Raw genomic sequence first — 17,833 nt, 5'->3', positions numbered from 1 at the left:
CGTCGCCATCACGCAGCAAAGTGACGTGTTCCTGGGTCAACATTCTCTCAGTGAATGGCAGCGAGTCCAAAATTTCGTCGCCCGTACAGTTGAAAATTATTTGGCGTTTCACTGATGCGTCACCTTAAGCGTGAAATAAGTATTTATTTCTTTATAAAAAATTGAAAATCATACTACAAAACAAAAAAATGATTTCTTCTATCCCGGGATTTACAATATTCTGACCTGCATTGCAATCCCTGGTTTATAATCTTATGATAATATATTGGGACCCATTAGTAATTTATGTTTTCTGTTTTATTTTCAGAATTGCTGTAATTATTGGAAACCAGAAGTGAACTCGGTCATCCTGTCGACTCCAACCATTTTTACGAGAAATATCGTTGCGTGGTCCACAATTTTATCGGTTAGTATTCTTTCAAAGTATTGATTTTTTTACTCGAAACGAACGGGCGTTCATCACTTTATTGACTGAAACAGTTTGGCGGAGCAGCACTCGCAAGAATCACGTAGATTCGGCGTCTTATGCCACGTGTGTCGTTGATTTTTCATTGGATAACGAGGTGGGAAATACTAAATTTAAATTTCCACTCATATAATGTGACCGAGGTAATGTAGTTTTCTATTTGATACTATGTAGAGCCTCTCGATATTATTCCATTCGTCTGAGTTATCCTGTCAGTCCTGTGATACATCTTGGTTCAGTCATAAGAAAAAATTGTAAATATTTCACAGCGTAACATAGTGGTTTTAAAACTTTTTCATTTTACATGACACCTTTCGTAAAAGTAGGTTCATATTATAAAGATTTGTTTACGCCTCTCCGAATTGTATATCCGCAAACAATAAAGTACCTACCTACTGTTGATGTCTGCGTGGTTGATTAGGATTGTTTTTATATATCGAAGAGTTCGTTTTTATCTTCTTTAACGAAGACCATAATATTATGAGAGTTTTTTTTTCGTATCCGGCGATTCAAGAACCGTTTCACACGGGACACCTGTGTCCAGATACCGGTGTCTCCAGAGGCTGCATTTACACAAATGAATGGGCGCGTTCAGACGGAGACACTCGTGTGTCGCGCCACGGATACACCGCCCCCCATCAGCGGCTCACTTCTCGAGCCGCCGAAACACTTGTTATTACCGCAGCCAGTTTATTTGTCTCCATTGTTTGTATTTCTAATTTATGACGCGAAAATATGCGTTGACTTTTCATTACTGCGGCGTTCATACAAATAATACAATAAAAGAAATTTGACTCATGCAAAAACGTGGACATGGAACTTTGGCTCTGACGTCAGAGACACATTAGCTATTCGGTAGCTGTAATATTCGGTGTCTCGCGTGAAGTGGGACCTATTCTTTCAAAATCACATACGAGAGATTTTTAACTGTCAAAATTAAGTCATGACCGATTTCGACTCCGTGCGTACCTAATGTCTGCGATAAGGGATGGGCCGTTTAACTTGTATTGTCGACTGACGAGGATAACCACCAATGCATACAAATATACCATTGTGATCGTGCATCAAGAATGCAATGTATTAAGATTATCTATATTTATTAATTTATCGAGCAGCTAATGTTGACCTAGGGCGCTGCGATGTACACTTTGAATAACACTGGCGTATGACCATGCCTAATAGTATAGTCAGTAGCGAAGGGTTGAGATATGCTGTTACGATCCGCCATAAATAGTGCACAGTAAACTGTGTTAATCATACATTGTTGTTTATATTGAACTAAGACTACAATTTACAGATGGTGATGGGGTTAGTTTTGAAAAATCAAATACTTACCATAGTAGTTTTGGTATACCTACATACTTTGGGCGATATGACAAAAATGTGCACACTTTTTCATTCGTACTTTGTTTTCGTTGGATTAAGTTAAGAATAGGTACATATTACACATGTTGTTGGTTCATTTTTTTTAAAATTAATTAAGCCCTGCCTAACCAAACTATATAAAATAAAAATATTATTCTATCTATAAAATATCATAATTAATGTATGATTTAATTGAATAAGTTTAGATATTTTATATATAGACGAGTATTTTTTCACTATTATCTAGTATGGCTTGGTATTCGCTGGGTTTAATTGAATTTTAAAAACTAACCAACACCATCTGTAAATTGTAGTCTTATGTCAATGAAAACAAATATACGTATGACCAACAGTTTAGTGTGCACTATGTATGGCAGATCTTAACAGCCTACCTCCACCCTTCGCCACTGTAGTATACACATACATCAACTTTTTCGGTTTTTACAGTAGCTACTTATTTACCCATACCTAAAAAAATACTTTTATATAATATTATCTATTCTTTTTGCCAAAAAGCCACGATTTTTGGCATCAAATAATATAGTTAAGTAGGTGCCTAATAACGTAACCAAAAAGTAAGCTCGCTTCTTTAATATAACTTTTCCAATTTTCAAAGTTTCCAGCTGATAATAATAAATTAATATCCCTCTTCTTTCTACTCGGCATGCAAGGCGGGCACTCTTCCCGACTTCAAATACATTTTTTTTTGCCTTTGAGCCAAATCTTAGGTTATATATTTTTTTTGAAATGTTAAGAACTTTTTCTTTCCGCCATACCTACCGCAGAGTATTGCAACTTTACTGATTTAATATTTATTTTTAATTAGTTTTATATTAGCCAACATTGTGGTATAAACTGGATTTAGGTAACTCAACCTTCTCACCCAGGGGATCCCGGGATCTCGGACAATAATTATGTATTAACGGGATTATTAAACATAATCTCGAAACTTTCGGGATTGATTTTTATCAATCATAATCAATTGGTACTTGTGTGTACTTAGTGACGTGTATGTACCTGCACAGGTCACAGGGGGAATCGCCGGATGCTCACGTGTAATAAATAACCATTTTTGCTGCCATGAGCAATCGTAACAACATCAGAAAAATGATAAGTCCATTTATGTAACCAGTTAGATGTCACTGAACGGAACTAGACGGCACTTGTTTCTACGCTGGATTTTATGAATTATATTTTAATTTTCTCATTGATTAATTTTTATGAATGAATAAATAACACTGCTTCTTTTCACATTAATATTTATATTACAATATTATTAACTCCCATTAACCTATGTATTTCCAAGATTGAACGAATACAATATGAACAACAAATGTCTTAAATAGTATAAATTATACTAGACATTTTTCACCGATTTTATCATGTATATATGTTATTTGTATACCTATATACAAAATTTAATATAAACTATCGAAAAAAATACTAATCCCGGACCAGTCCGCGGGATCCCGGGATCGTCAAATTGTAATCCCGAAATCCGGGGATCAAAATTTTGGCTCGGGATTGGATTCCCTAAAATCTCTCCTATACGTGGACTGATTCACTTATTCTTGTAATAAAAAATAACTCCTGTAATGAAAAATTGACCTCTTACCACTGCATAAATTAAGGTTTGGGGGTTCTTTCTGATCTCTCTTAATATTGATGGAATCAGCCACTTCTAGGAAACACGACATTTTGTGTAAATTTCGGAGCAAGGACCAGGGTCTCATTTACGTTTCGCTTTGTTGTATTGCTGTGCTCCAAGTTAGCGGTTGCACATATAAATTCAACTTGTCAAATTTGTCGATGTGATTTTATTGTCATTCAAAAACACGTCATGTAAGTAACTAAAATATAGCGTCGAATGATGTATCTATAGTCTTAGCGTCAATCGACATTTTGGTTGAAAAAATCCGCTTCGATATAGGGCGTGGGTGACATAGCAAAATATTGAATTGACGCATGTGAAGAAGTTTCTTTTGCATTTGTTTCGGCTAGCCGCGTGATGTCACTGTCCTGGCATGGCCTTGCCTGAACGCGCGGACGAGATAATAGGTATAGAGCAATATTGCTAAGGGTATGTCCCAGTCGAGACGATTTTCTAGTGCGACCGAGGGTCATTATTATATGGCGTGAAAAGATATGAGTTGTTTTAAAGAGGAGTTAGTCAGTTTTGAATTTTTTCATGTTCATTACAACCTAAACGATTTTAATTTCCAAATAATCCAATTTAGTGGAATGTTGGGTATATTTCATTCCGTATGACCTACCTTGCAGACTCGTCGAAAATCCTATGGTTTTGATTAAGGGGATAATGAGTGAAGCACGAAAAATCTCAGGGTTTTATAATAATTTTCACAACAAACACTTCGATGTATGTATTCTATATGATTTTATCGAGAGATATATTTTTATTTCATTGATGCAATAATAATAATACAACAGCTGCTGCCTGTCGTTGGATGCATTACGCAAACAAAAGACAATGCCTATCATCTGAATTAAAAAGAAACTCATTGATTACTAATAAACCTCAATATGTTTGCCGTATTTGGGCTCCAAATCCTACGCCCATAATTTCAATCAATCAGTCGGAGTGTGTTCATTATGCCTACAGTTAAATTCTTAATAATTGCAAGTCATCTAGATAGAAACGCGTCTTAAGTGATGGGTGAACAATCACCAAAGAAGATTTATAGTACGAAGTTTCTTCTTCATGTGCCATTTATCTGCTATCAGACGTCGGCGATCATTTTGGCTGCTCTATACAGGAATGGAGTGCTTTTTCTGCCAGGGCTTCGGTTAACGTAAAACTTTAAATTATTATTAAAAGATGCTGAAATTGATATCTCTCGGCCGGCTCTCACATCAAAACTCGTCCGTCTGCCGCACATCCATAAATAAAACCTTCCAAGAACGTCAATCCGGTGTTGCATATGAAGACCGCGCAGATCTACCTAGCGACTGTCGCACGTAACCTTCGAAACGTATAGATATTTGAATGCGGCGATCGGCGAGCCGGTATATGAATGACCACTTCGTAGGTGTTTTTATGCGATCTCGCGTTTTCGAGTCGGAGCCCGAGAAGCATGCAACTTGTCGATTGCAACACCATATGTTTTTTTTTTTAAACTAAACAGTCGCATTTGACCAATCTCCGGAGCTCCATTTGGCAACGTGTGTTTTGTTAATAACGATGACGTCGACGTATTCGACACGTTGCAGGCGGACGAGTTTTGATGTGAGAGCCGGCTCAGGCTGACGCATGTTGTACTTGTACGTAGCCAATATTGTATAACTTTCTAGTTTTTACTTTTATTATTTCTTTTGTCTTTTTTATCCTCGACATTCGTATATTAATTAATGTCTTCCCAGTTGGTGTGCAGCTTGCCTTTGTTTTTTGAGCATTGTTTGTTTGTGTAATGAATCCACTTTGTATAGTAGGACAGAAAAACATATCATAGTATATTCCACATTTATGTAAAAGAAGCCCGCCCTGGCCTTCTCAAATTCTTATATATGAGTTTGTCAAAAAAATGTCATGAAGGAGGAAGGATTCTGTTTGATAAATCGAGACTAGTTTTCCCAGGCCGTATTAGAATTTCCTAAAATGGTGCGATTTTTAAGTCGTAGTTTGTCTTTTTTCTATAATAATAACGTTCAATAATAGTATGGTTCCGTATCTTGGTTCCAAGATAAAAAGTATGCAATGTATTCGTCGAGTGTTCAATAATCGCGGATATTTAATTCCTCATACTCACATAACGTGCTTTATTATAGTTCGTGAAGTCTGGCCTATGTACTTCCTGTCACACTCGCTACAATTGCTTTCGTATAACAACTACGAAATCAAACAGCTGAGAATCTTACTAAATATTCATGTATTATTTAGTATGTTTCAAATACAGTCGAACCGTAGGCATATTATATTTCTTTAAAATTATATGAATTTTCGAAACTGGACGACTCATGCATTCATTGCCTTTGGTCTCAATCGATGAGGCCATAATTCAAGATTGACAGCAATTAATTGGTGCCTTCAACGCTTATATTACTTTAAAGAAATGATACATAATAATACTGACGTATACTTATATATTTGGTAACCAAATATGTGATCTTTTTATCTTACCATATGTGCATACATACCATTAAGTACTATGTAGAATATTTCCTACTCTCTCCTTATCTTATATTACGAAATTTATTTCAAACTAGTTTGAGATAATATAAAGCGTGTTGGTAGTCATAAGTAGTTATGCTTTAGGTCTTTATTGGTGGCGAATATTCTTTGTTGATAATTGTCCTCATAATACATCCTGGATAGGGATTCCAATCCCGGGATCCCGAGCTATTTTCGATACCTATGAATCCCGGGATTGATAAACATAATCCCGGGATTTCGGAATTGATTTTTTTTATCAATTTGTATGGAAAATAAAATAAAAGCGAAAATATAACAGAAAAAATACTTTTAATAAAAAATAACTACATTAGAAATAAACTGAGTTTGAATGAAGTTTGATTTACACCCATGTGTAGGTAGCCGATTCATTTTATTTTTTTCCATAAATTATTAAAAATGAGAAAGGTTGGAAAAAACAATGCTTCGCACTTTTAAAGTAATTCCACCATGATAGCGTACGTTTTACGGCAATTTCATATTTGCTGTCTAATTAGATTTATGAAGCTGAAAGGCCATAAGTACGCCATGATTATTTGCTTTACTATTTTAAATCTCGCTAATCCACTAATTATGTCTTTACTATCAGAAACAGCAATCTCATATTAAATTCACATTATTATTTATATTACAATACTATTTACTCCATTAAACTTGTGTATTTCCAAGATTGAACGTATACAATATTAACAATAAATGTCTTAAATAGAATGAATTATACTAGATTTATTTTTGATCGATTTTATCAATGTTATTTGTAAATATAAAAATTTTATATAAACAATGGAAAAAAATGCCAATCCCGGGACCAGTCCCGGGATCCCGGGATTGTCAAATTGTAATCCCGAAATCCCGGGATCAGAATTTTGGCTCGGGATTGGATTCCCTAATCCTGGATGATGTAGGAAATGCTGATTTAATACTACAGAAGTCAATACCACATAACACGAAGAAGATGGCCCATCAAATTAATTTAGGTACTTCTGGTGGTGGAGTGGGGTTTCTCGTTTCGTTAGTGCTTCGAGTATCTTATATCGACATTTTTTATTCGTCTTATCCCAACTTTCTCTGACATTTCTTTAGAACTGCGGATTGTAGAAAATATTACAAGATTAAGCGGTGTGATAAAGGTCACCAAGCTGATGAAGTGGCGAGAGCCGTAGATGTCACTCAGTTAGTGGATAGGTGATGGGCACGGGCAGTCATACAATAGATTCATTAAAACCCTTTGGATTGCGAACTTATAATTAATGTTGGCGAGGGAAAAGCTAGGAACATATATGCGTGGTGGGGACGTTTTTATCAAACCCTGGTCTATGATGATGAATGACACTTATTAGATCTAATAGCAAGCATTCTTTGCAAGATGAGGTTTCCTCCGTGTTAAAGTACCCATTTAGACATGATATATTTTTGTGATATATCCTTAAGCAGGATACGATAAATGTCACATGTAAGCTCCCCCTGTCGCCTAATGTCTCTCAATTTTTCTCCCATTCCCGGCTTCCTATACTCGACGAACGAGGGAAATTTATCTTCCAGACGTACCGGCGTGTACCGAAAATGGTATGCCACTTTATCCTTTTAACCGGCGCTTATGCCGCAACGGGAAATTCCCACTTTGAATTGTGTACACGGCGGAGCGTAGCTGCAGAGGAAAGCGGCGCGGAAAGCGACAGTCGTTACCTTACTTTGAAAAGGTTCTAATTGCACTTGACCATGTTTTGAGCTATGAGCGCTTGAAATTTGGAATGGTCATATTTTGAATATAAAAAGACATGTAGATAGAACTCCGGAATACTGCTAATTCCCATATTTGACAGTAGATGACTCTGAAATGAACGTATATGATAAAATATGGCTAATGGAACTATTTCACACCAAAATGTCAGTTAGAACATTTTCAAAGTAAGGTAGTTGTAAGATATACATGCATGTGCCGATACTTTGAACTCCTCGATAGACGTAGGGTATCTTGGTGTCAACGTACCACAGCTGCTAAATGAATCAGTCTGACTATTATGATTTCGCTTTTAGCTACGAGGGTGGGTCAATAAGTCCTTAGAAAAGCCGACAGGTGGCGCGACTAGTACTGTAAGCGGTTTGTTTTCATGCAGCGGCACTACCGATTCAGTATGCTGCGAAGTTTCAATCAGATTGGTCGGGTTGTTGTGTGTTTCTCGTACATTTAAAAAAAAAATTGCTTGTGGAAAATGGAAAAATGGAAAATTGAGTTTAGAGCTGTTATTAAACATTTTAATATAAAAGGGTTAACAGCAAAGGAAATAAAAAATGAGTTGGATTTAGTTCACGGCATATCTGCTCCTTCACTTGCAACTATTTATAACTGGTTAAATGAATTTAAACGTGGTCGTACATCAACAAAGGATGAACCACGCTCAGGACGTCCTGTAGAGGTGACTACACCAGAAATGATCAATAAAATCCACGATATGGTGTTAAGTGACCGAAGATTAAAGTTGAGTGAGATAATTGAGGTTACAGGGATCTCAAAAGGTAGCGTCATTTCTATTTTACATGACAAATTGGGCATGAAAAAAGTTTCTGCAAGATGGGTGCCGCGTTTGCTCACAGTCGACAATAAACGCAATAGGGTGGTGGCCTCTAAAGCCCTGTTGTCGCTCATGCAACGCAATCCGGATGAATTTTTTCGTCGCTTTGTAACTGTAGATGAAACATGGATACACCACTATACTCCCGAGACGAAAGAACAGTCAAAGCAGTGGATTGCGAAAGGCGAACCATGTCCAAAGAAGGCGAAAACCGTAAAATCAGCTGGTAAGGTTATGGCTACTGTATTTTGGGATGCACGTGGAATTATTTTCGTTGACTATTTGGAAAAGGAAAAACAATAACAGGGGATTAATATGCATCTTTATTGGACCAGCTAAAAAACAAAATTGAAGAAAAACGGCCTCATTTAAACAGGAAAAAAATCCTCTTTCATCAGGACAATGCCCGTGTTCACACATGTTTACGATCAATGGCTAAAATTGAAGAATTGAAGTTCGAATTGGTCGACCACCCACCGTATTCGCCAGATTTAGCCCCCAGTGACTTTTTCCTTTTCCCAAACTTAAAAAAATGGCTAAGTGGACAACGTTTTTTTTCAAATGAAGAAGTCATCGATCGAACAAATGCTTATTTTGAGGACCTTCCGAAAACTTATTTTTCTGACGGTTTAAAAAAAATTGAGAAACGTCTAACCAAGTGTATTGAGCTCCAAGGAGATTATGTTTAAAAATAAAAAAAAAATACAAAAATAAAATCTGTTTTAATGCTTTTTTCTAAGGAATTATTGACCCACCCTCGTATATTAACTACAATGGCAACCTATCACATTAATCTGAATATACAGGGTGTTCGCCGGGAAGGTTTACTACTTTAATTTTGTATATCTTTGTGGAAAATGAAAACAAAACGGTTTAATGCTGATAAATATTATATTAAATGTTGGGAATTACGTATGGAAGACAATGTCAGCTAGATGTACGCCTCTCACAAATGCGAGCTCTTTTTACAACATTTTTTTATCCCCTTTTCACACATTTCAACCGGTATTTCATTAATTTAGTCACGAATGTTTTGTTTAAGTTGCTGAAGTGTTTCTGGTTTGTTGGCATAAACCTTGCTCTTTAGATATCCCCACAAAAAGAAGTCCGGGGCCGTTAAATACGGTGACCATGGAGGCCAATCGACATCACCATTTCTTGAGATAATTTGGTGTGGAAACAGATCTCTCAGTAATGCCATTGTAACATTAGCTGTCTGTGATGTACGTCATCGTAAATGGTCTTGTGGAAGAAGCTCTTGTGTCAACTGAATATTATATGTATACAAATGCACATCTTTGTGCATAATTTCCCACAAAGTTGTTGTATAAGTCCAATTTCTTGAGCACGGTGAATTAAGGTTGATGGATTGTTTTGAACACTTTCTTCCAAACCTTCCTTAAAAGTCCGGCGAACACTCTGTATTTATTTATACCCTTTCCTAATGCTTGTTGCTACATCACATGTTTAGGTTAGGTTAGGTTACAATAATGCATTGGATTGACAAAGGATGTAAACTGATATGTTATTAATGTTAGGAATATAATTTTTGACACATTGAGAAAACCTCTGGTAAATAATAAAAATAAAAAAGTTTCATATATTTGACGGATCTTCCATAAAAACGAATCTTAGTAATATAAATTAACATGTAAATTTATCCCGCCATTGTTTCCGGGGTGGGTAAATGAATTCCTAAATGAAGGAAACATCTTTTAAACTAATTACATTATTATTGCTCATGACTATTATGAAAGAACTTAGCATTGAGATTGATGATTTTTTGTATCTAGTCGCATCGCTTGTCGCTTTCATTCGGCGCTCCGCTACGCTTTGCATGTACATCTCGTGAACTTTAGTCAAATAATAGGAAAGAGGAAATCTCGCTCTCCAAATGCGGAATCACTCATCGTATCACCGGAGAATGAGAACACACCGCATCAATGGAAAAAAACTCGAACCCTGAGAGCTTCGAATAAAATGTTACGCCCAAGTTTGGGCTGCGTATGTGGGCCATTTTGAGTCGGCTCTTCGCTTTTACGTCGAGCGCTAAAATTTTATAACCCTCTCCTTTAATGACGGAAAAGGTTAGTATGTGGTGTTGAGAAATAGCTTGGCGCCCAACGTGGGGCATTTGGCCCATACTTAGTGCACCCATTTATTTCTACGTTTAAGTAGTGAATCAGTGAAGGCAAATTAGCCTTAAATTTTTTTTGGATATTGTATCAAACAGAAAAATAGCTAACGCATCTCGTGGGTATCCAACATTCTGATTGCCATTATGAATAACAGACAAATCGTTGTTACCCAACAGTTTAATATCACTGAAAGTCGGCGAGATTTTTGGTCTTGTAGTACTTATTAATTATTAGGCCGATCGCTTGCTTGATGATGACCTCCTCTAGCTTTTCGCTGCCACGTATTTCCACCAATTATTTACGGCGGCACTGTGGACGTTATGGCTGAATTTGTGCAGACGTTATCCACTCGTTAGGCGACAGGTCAAGCACACTATTGTTTATTTTATAGTCTTATTTCCAACGTGCACTTTTCCATACCACGTTGCGCTACTCTTAATTTTTAGATATTTATAAAAATATATTTCTTTCAGAAAATCCGCCAATGGATCTTTTGCCTACTTGCCTTGCAGACTTTTGGAAATTTGGTGCACATGGTGCTAATGTGATGTTACCATAAAAGTGAATTGGGGCATTTTAATAAGTCAGGAATGGAATAAAAATCCCACAACCTAAGCTAACAACGATGTTATGATTTTCGTTTATAATTAATATAAATCTTTTAATATCTGTAGTAATATCGTATGTATTAGTTCAATGATGAAATAGTTTCTTTTCTTTTAGTTTAAAATCGTTCAATGGGCACATTGATATGACCATTTTCGTCAGTACGTATCTTTTGTAAAATATTACGTACATTATTTAATATGAGCTGTTTTCGCTTGGCCTACCTTTATTATTTTATAACAAACTTGAGTTCTGTACAACCGAATTCGTACCTAATACGAATGTCATTTATTGGCAAATCGCGAAACTTCGTAGACTTTACCAAACTCGATATAATAAGGGTGTACAATTCTACCCCTTCTCGTCCTACTATTTTCCTTTTTATGCTACCTTCCACCATTAAAATAACGATGTGTACACATTTCAAAAACACTATTCTTATTATAAAGACTCGTAGCTATAAAGTAACATGGTGTAAATTGGCGATTAGGAGAAAACAAGTTTCCATTTATTTTGATATGCGAGAGTGACGTTGGTTGTACGTATTATCTGACCCCGTTAGCGTTGCCTGTAGGGTTTGTCATCCTAGAATCCTGAATCCCGCTCGATGTGCGTAATTCCAAAAGCCCGGGATTAGCGTTCTCATGATTTTTACCCATATAATACATCCATCCGCAGCATCTGAAGTACAAATGCGTATGACACTGGATTATAATCCAGGGGTTCAGGTTCAATCCCAATGGGGTCACAATAGTGAATTTTTAAAGCTAAGGCATTCGAGTGATTGTTTTACGTCTACTACACGATTGTCATTCGACATTATGGCCTATTGTACTGTTAAAAATAAACTTTTTTTATGAACTTAATTTACGTGGACATATAGACATTTATTGACAATTCAGTGAAGTAGGTGTTAATTAAAATAAAACACAATATGTAGTATTTGTTCCATATAGTTAGGTTGTCATCGAGACCGGTTTTGTTAGCTTCAATGGAATATTGTCAACCGATCCAATTCTCCCATTAAGCGACGAAAAAGTTTCCGACGAGTCAAACTGTGTTGAAAGTATTTCATTATTATATTTTATTTTGATCAATACAATATCTTTTCACCGAGAATTGACAGTAACACCATTCAAAAAATAACGTAAAAAATACATTTGCATACGCAGGGCTCGAAATGAGCCGGAACGCACCGGAGCGCAGTTCTGGTTCGTTAAATCCCTGAGATTATGGCTTCTCGTGGATACGTTAATTTGATCATCTGAACTAGCTTGACCAAACATACTTGTTTTTATAAAATTAGATAAATATGTTAATATTTTCGGAAGCTATCAAACGCTCCGGTTCATAAAATTTTCCATTTCGAGCACTGTGCATACGACAATTATTACTATTAACTTCTACATTCATTTTCTCATTAATGGGAAAAATACATTCGTTTCTCTAAATTTTGTATTTAATACTGTGCACATTTGTATTTGTATATGTTAATAGATATATAAAATACTTACCTATGGTTATTTTTAAGGTATTGCGTACCCTCAAAACATACCAAGGAGCCACTCAATTCCAAAATGGTGGAGAAAAATTCAATGTTCTATAATTACCGTCTGTTTTTATTGATTGTCAGTTTCGACATGTATTTTATGGTGCTGAATACAAATTTGAAGTTAAACTTGATATTTTCCAATTGCATGCATGTGATCACCAATATGGTGGCTAAAAAGTCACATTTTTAACAATCTAAACTTTATTCCTTTATGTCGATATAAAATAAGCGTCATCTATAAAGGCTCAAGAAAGAGGAAAAGGAAAAAGATTCGGCAGTAATTCTCGATATACGAGGGAATTTTCCTGGACCACGGAATTGGAATAAATTTATATTATAACTATTGATTTTTTGACGGTCAACAAGCCCCGTGAGAATAAGCAGTGTCAGCAAAACCCTGACATACGAATAGTTCTCAAATTGATATTTTTTTATTGAATTATTATTTATACATTCTTCACAGGCCGTCGGCAGTTTTGAATAATGTAGACTAAGTGAGAAACGCTGAAAATAACATTGTTTATCACATATATTATTCATGCATACAAATTTCACACTATCGAATTACTACTTGCTCCTTTTCACCTCAGCGATATTTATTATGTTAAAAATGCATTTCTCACAAAGACCTGGGATACCCAGTGTAAGCATTTTCGAACATGATGGGTTTCAATAAAAAAGCCATCACGATTGAACTGATATCGCACTCCGCATTTTATATTGATAGAGAACTGTCACTACGTATCATCGTGCCTCGGGCGAAAATATCTACCTTGCTGTTATCTTTTATCATTGTACCTATGTAAACTGTACCTGTCAATTCGGAAATAAACTCACGTCATCTCCGCCAGCAACTACAAGTCTTCAGTTTTCATACATCACTCTTCCTTATCGCATCAAACACACACTGCATGCCAATATTTTATTACCTACCTCCTAAATCGTATGACAGTTTGTTGGATAGTTATTACAATTGGGTTATATTGGGGTAAAAGAATTAATCCCGCAATTCCGGGATTAAAAATGATGTCCGGTCTACAATCCCTAGTTGCCCGGTTATGTACGGAAACTTTGATAGTATTTCGCGAGCAAAACTTTGATACGGCTGTTTCGCGTGCTAGTCATGTTGTGTTTTTTCTGTTATCTAACATTCTAACCCCACATAACCAAGCCTAAATGCCACATTGCATGCAATAGTGAATACGTTTTTTTAGACTGTGCTCCAAAAATAACTATTATAAAAACACTGCAATGTACCTAAATATATCATTTTTATTTTTTGCGCGAAGGAGAATAGTTTTATTACCAAATTTAGTTCTATCGCGTGTCGCTCTAAAATGTCGTAAATTTAAAGGGTCTGTGAACATGCCGAAATGTACTTTCGGTTTTATCGCACAGCCCTCAAAAGGCTCTGAAAGTCCTAAGTGACTATTATACTGAAGGGTTTTAATAGAAACTTTGTACTTTTAGTGTCATCTTTTTTTCTCACGATTGTGGCGTTTCTTTGCAATAATAATTATTCATTGCGTTATGAATCTCCTGGCGTTGTTGTTACGTGAATCCAGGAGGACCATTTTTTCAATCGCCCTAAGGTGGTGAGGAATTCTCAGGGCCCATATATTGTAATAAATTATTATTAGATATAAGGCATGAATCAATAAGTAAATTTATGATTAACCAAATTCCCAAAGTATTACGTTATATTGTTTAATATTATAGCAAGGGATGTTTTGGTATAAATACATAAGGGATACTAATATTGTTAGATTAAGTATTGATTAGATTAGATTTAGTGTGTAATTTTAAGAACTAACTATATTCCCTCAATATTGAATGAATTGTAATAATTGTTCACATCATAAAATCGATAGTTTATAATGTTTTTGTGGAACATCGCTGCTGTTTAGGCGTTAGGGGACCTACATATTCTCCCTTTTATCCTTGTCCGTGGGAAGGTCGCAAGTACAATAAATCCCTATTCAGTATCCAACCTATGTATTAAGCATCTAGTCTAGTGAATGTAAAGCGGACTCTTGTTTCAGACGCCATACCGATGAGTTATGTTAAATACCTGATTTTATAATAATTGTCAATTAATTGAATCCAATAAAATATTTTAATAAGATAAAATCGTAAATTACCAATTTTGGTTAAATCGTGCTATAAGTAACAGTATATTCTCTTTCTTCAGTGTATGTGGAATTGTGCCGGTGAAATTACATCTTATGTTTACTTTTTTGATGTGTGACATTTTTTTTAATTTCACCGAGTAACTCCACAATTATTCACATATTATTTATCAATTTGTCTTCTCCGCATCGGTAGTAATATACTCAGCAGTGCTACTATCTCGGCTTGGAGGTATTGTCCATTATTACAATATAAGATCGATTGGTCAGTATTATTCAATCGGTATTGGCGAACCGATCGAACGTGTGACCCCTAGGTATAAATATTTAAGAAGTGAGAAATAGGACCAGTTTCAAGAAATAAAAACAATAGTTCAGATAGCAAGGAGTGTCTTTCGCAAAACGAGACGCCTCTTTGGCAGTCGAGGACTTAACCTAGATCTGAGACTGAGTATGGTTGTCATATTATAGTTTGTGTATTGTTTAATTATAATACCTCGTCCAGACCAAAAACATATTATATACGTGCATAAACATTGTTTTCCATTTGTTACAACTTTCGAACGGTTTTCATACAACGTTCATTTGTTCACCAACAACTGAAACTGATGTATTTTGTGTGTTGAATTTTAATGTGTTTGAAGGATTATTTGAAAGAAGTGTGGTTACGTCGAAGTATGTTTTTGAGGGTGTTGTAGATTTTTTTATAAGAATTAATTTCTTTCAATTCGAAATTAAAAATTGTAATTAAAATCATAACTGTTATATAATTCACTATACGAGCTTCGTAGTTTCATAACTCATAACAATCACGCTTGACCGATGGAAAAAATGTAATTACAACTTCTGCCTTATACGTACCTATTAGTTGAAATATATCTGAATCATTTTGGTAGTGAATAATGGTAACCAACTGCCCACACAGTTAATTCCAAATAAGTAACAGTTATTTTTACGGTTTTAACGAGTCTTTTTAATGTTACCGCGATATTATTACTTAACTGGACTAAGCCGTGAAGTTAGTTTCCTTCTCAATTAATTAAATGCGAAATGAATTATTATTATCAGCTGCGGCGTGAGTGATTGGGCACTATTCGAGCACTGCAACGCACTTGAGTCAGTCTTATTTATTATAAATTAGGATAACATGGTCAGTGATCAACTGATCAATCTCAATTTCTATATATCAGTGTAAAATTATTATAACTACAAAGTTAACTAATACTTCAATCCTCACGACTGGTTAGTTAGTTTAGTTTAAACCATTGATTTACTAATCGTAGATATATAATATAGGTAGGTAATAGGTTTTTTGCTAAATTCGTACAGGTGTGACGCGTACATAATTTCTGATATTTGGTAAGGCAATCAGTGCCTTCTTTGGTTGGTCTATTGGTATTAGATTGTATCCTGCCAATGTGGTTTGATAATAAACAAAATGAGTCCAGACTCCAGACTGAAAATAGACTCGCTTTTGTATGATTTCTTTTGTAAGAATGTTTTCAGAACACAGAGAAAAATTAAACCCAATTGGTTAGCGAAGCTAGAAATGTTTTTGTTTTTATTTCTAGTCAAAACTACGTATCTCTATTATTGAAAATACCAAAGTGGACAACTTAAGTAACTTCGTATATCACAAATTTAAAAAAAAATATCGATATCAACGTATATAACAGGTGCTGAGTGTATAATAGCATATATATTCCGATGATATTCAACTTGTAACACAATATTTTGATACTTACAAGTGAGTGCCTGTAAGTTTTTTTAAAATCTCAAACGTAGATCCTACCTACTATCAACAATGAATATTGTAATTAACTGATTTATTGTCCATTTCATAGTGTGTTCATAATGTATATATATACTGACAGATTGTCTCAATATTAGTAGAAATACATACTTGCGAAGAAGGCATGTTTGTCTTCAGCTCCATCGCCAAGGCTACGACGCGCCATAAATTAGTACAAACATATCTATATAGTTTCGTAGTTTGTGTAAGTATTACATTTTGATTCATATTCTCCCAAATACAAGCCGCTTTCCCTATCTTTCTCCGTTCATCTCGTCCATTACCGTTTACTGTCCAAAACTAATGGGTCTTGGCGTCTTCCGGCGCCGCAACTTTATCACTAAATCTGTCCGACCGTATTTGAATTTATATTTAATTTGGCAGTGTTGCCTGCACAACCCCCTAACGAGAGGCCTACAGCGAACTTTGCAGATTTCCCCCAGCCGTCGAACTTAACCGGGCCGCATTTTCCGGCTTATTCCCTAATATATGCAGCGCTTTCCTAGAATTTGCATGATGCTAGGGAAATAAATAAGACCCACCCCCTTCACTAGGGCAGCTGATCTCAACCATTGTGTTGGTATAGTATTGAACTGTTCGATTCACTATTTTTTTTTTGAATTTATACTTCTTTTGGGGCGTTTGGTAGAGAGTGAAATTGAGAGCTGCGTGTGCACACCGTTACGAAAGTGCGCGACAGTTTGATGTTAGCTGCGAATCAGTCAGCTGTACACAAATGTAAGTTTGATAGTAGAAAATTATTATTGTCGGCCATTTTAAATTACTTACCGAAACAAACGATTAAAGGTCAGAGTGACAGTTGTTACTTTAAAAATAAAAAAACAAAGAGAAATAATTATATAATTTAGTAATATAAGTTGAAGTGTATAGAAATAAACCAACGGTGCTCCAATAAGCGGTCCTTTTTCCTGAGTGTGTAATTTAACATGATAATTAAGAGCTAGTCGAAGAATCTAGGTTATCACAAGTTTTGTTTTTGTTTTGTTACCTAAGAAGTATAACTTA

At 35.5% G+C, this 17,833-nt stretch overlaps 1 protein-coding gene across 2 annotated transcripts in view; it reads left to right on the top strand.

Moving 5' to 3' along the window:
- Arl4 (ADP ribosylation factor-like 4) overlaps positions 1-17,833 on the top strand; it is a 219,214-nt gene that overhangs the window by 159,018 nt on the left and 42,363 nt on the right. For both annotated transcript variants that reach the window (XM_085959786.1, XM_085959787.1), the window contains one exon: positions 308-406. The gene's annotated coding sequence lies outside the window, so the exon portion shown is untranslated. The remainder of the gene's footprint in view (positions 1-307; positions 407-17,833) is intronic.

The sequence above is a fragment of the Rhyacophila brunnea genome, unplaced genomic scaffold (assembly GCF_057557595.1).
Source record: "Rhyacophila brunnea isolate RB1 unplaced genomic scaffold, BYU_Rbru_1.0 scaffold_9, whole genome shotgun sequence".
NCBI lineage: Eukaryota > Metazoa > Arthropoda > Insecta > Trichoptera > Rhyacophilidae > Rhyacophila > Rhyacophila brunnea.
This window is presented reverse-complemented; position numbering and strand designations above follow the sequence as displayed.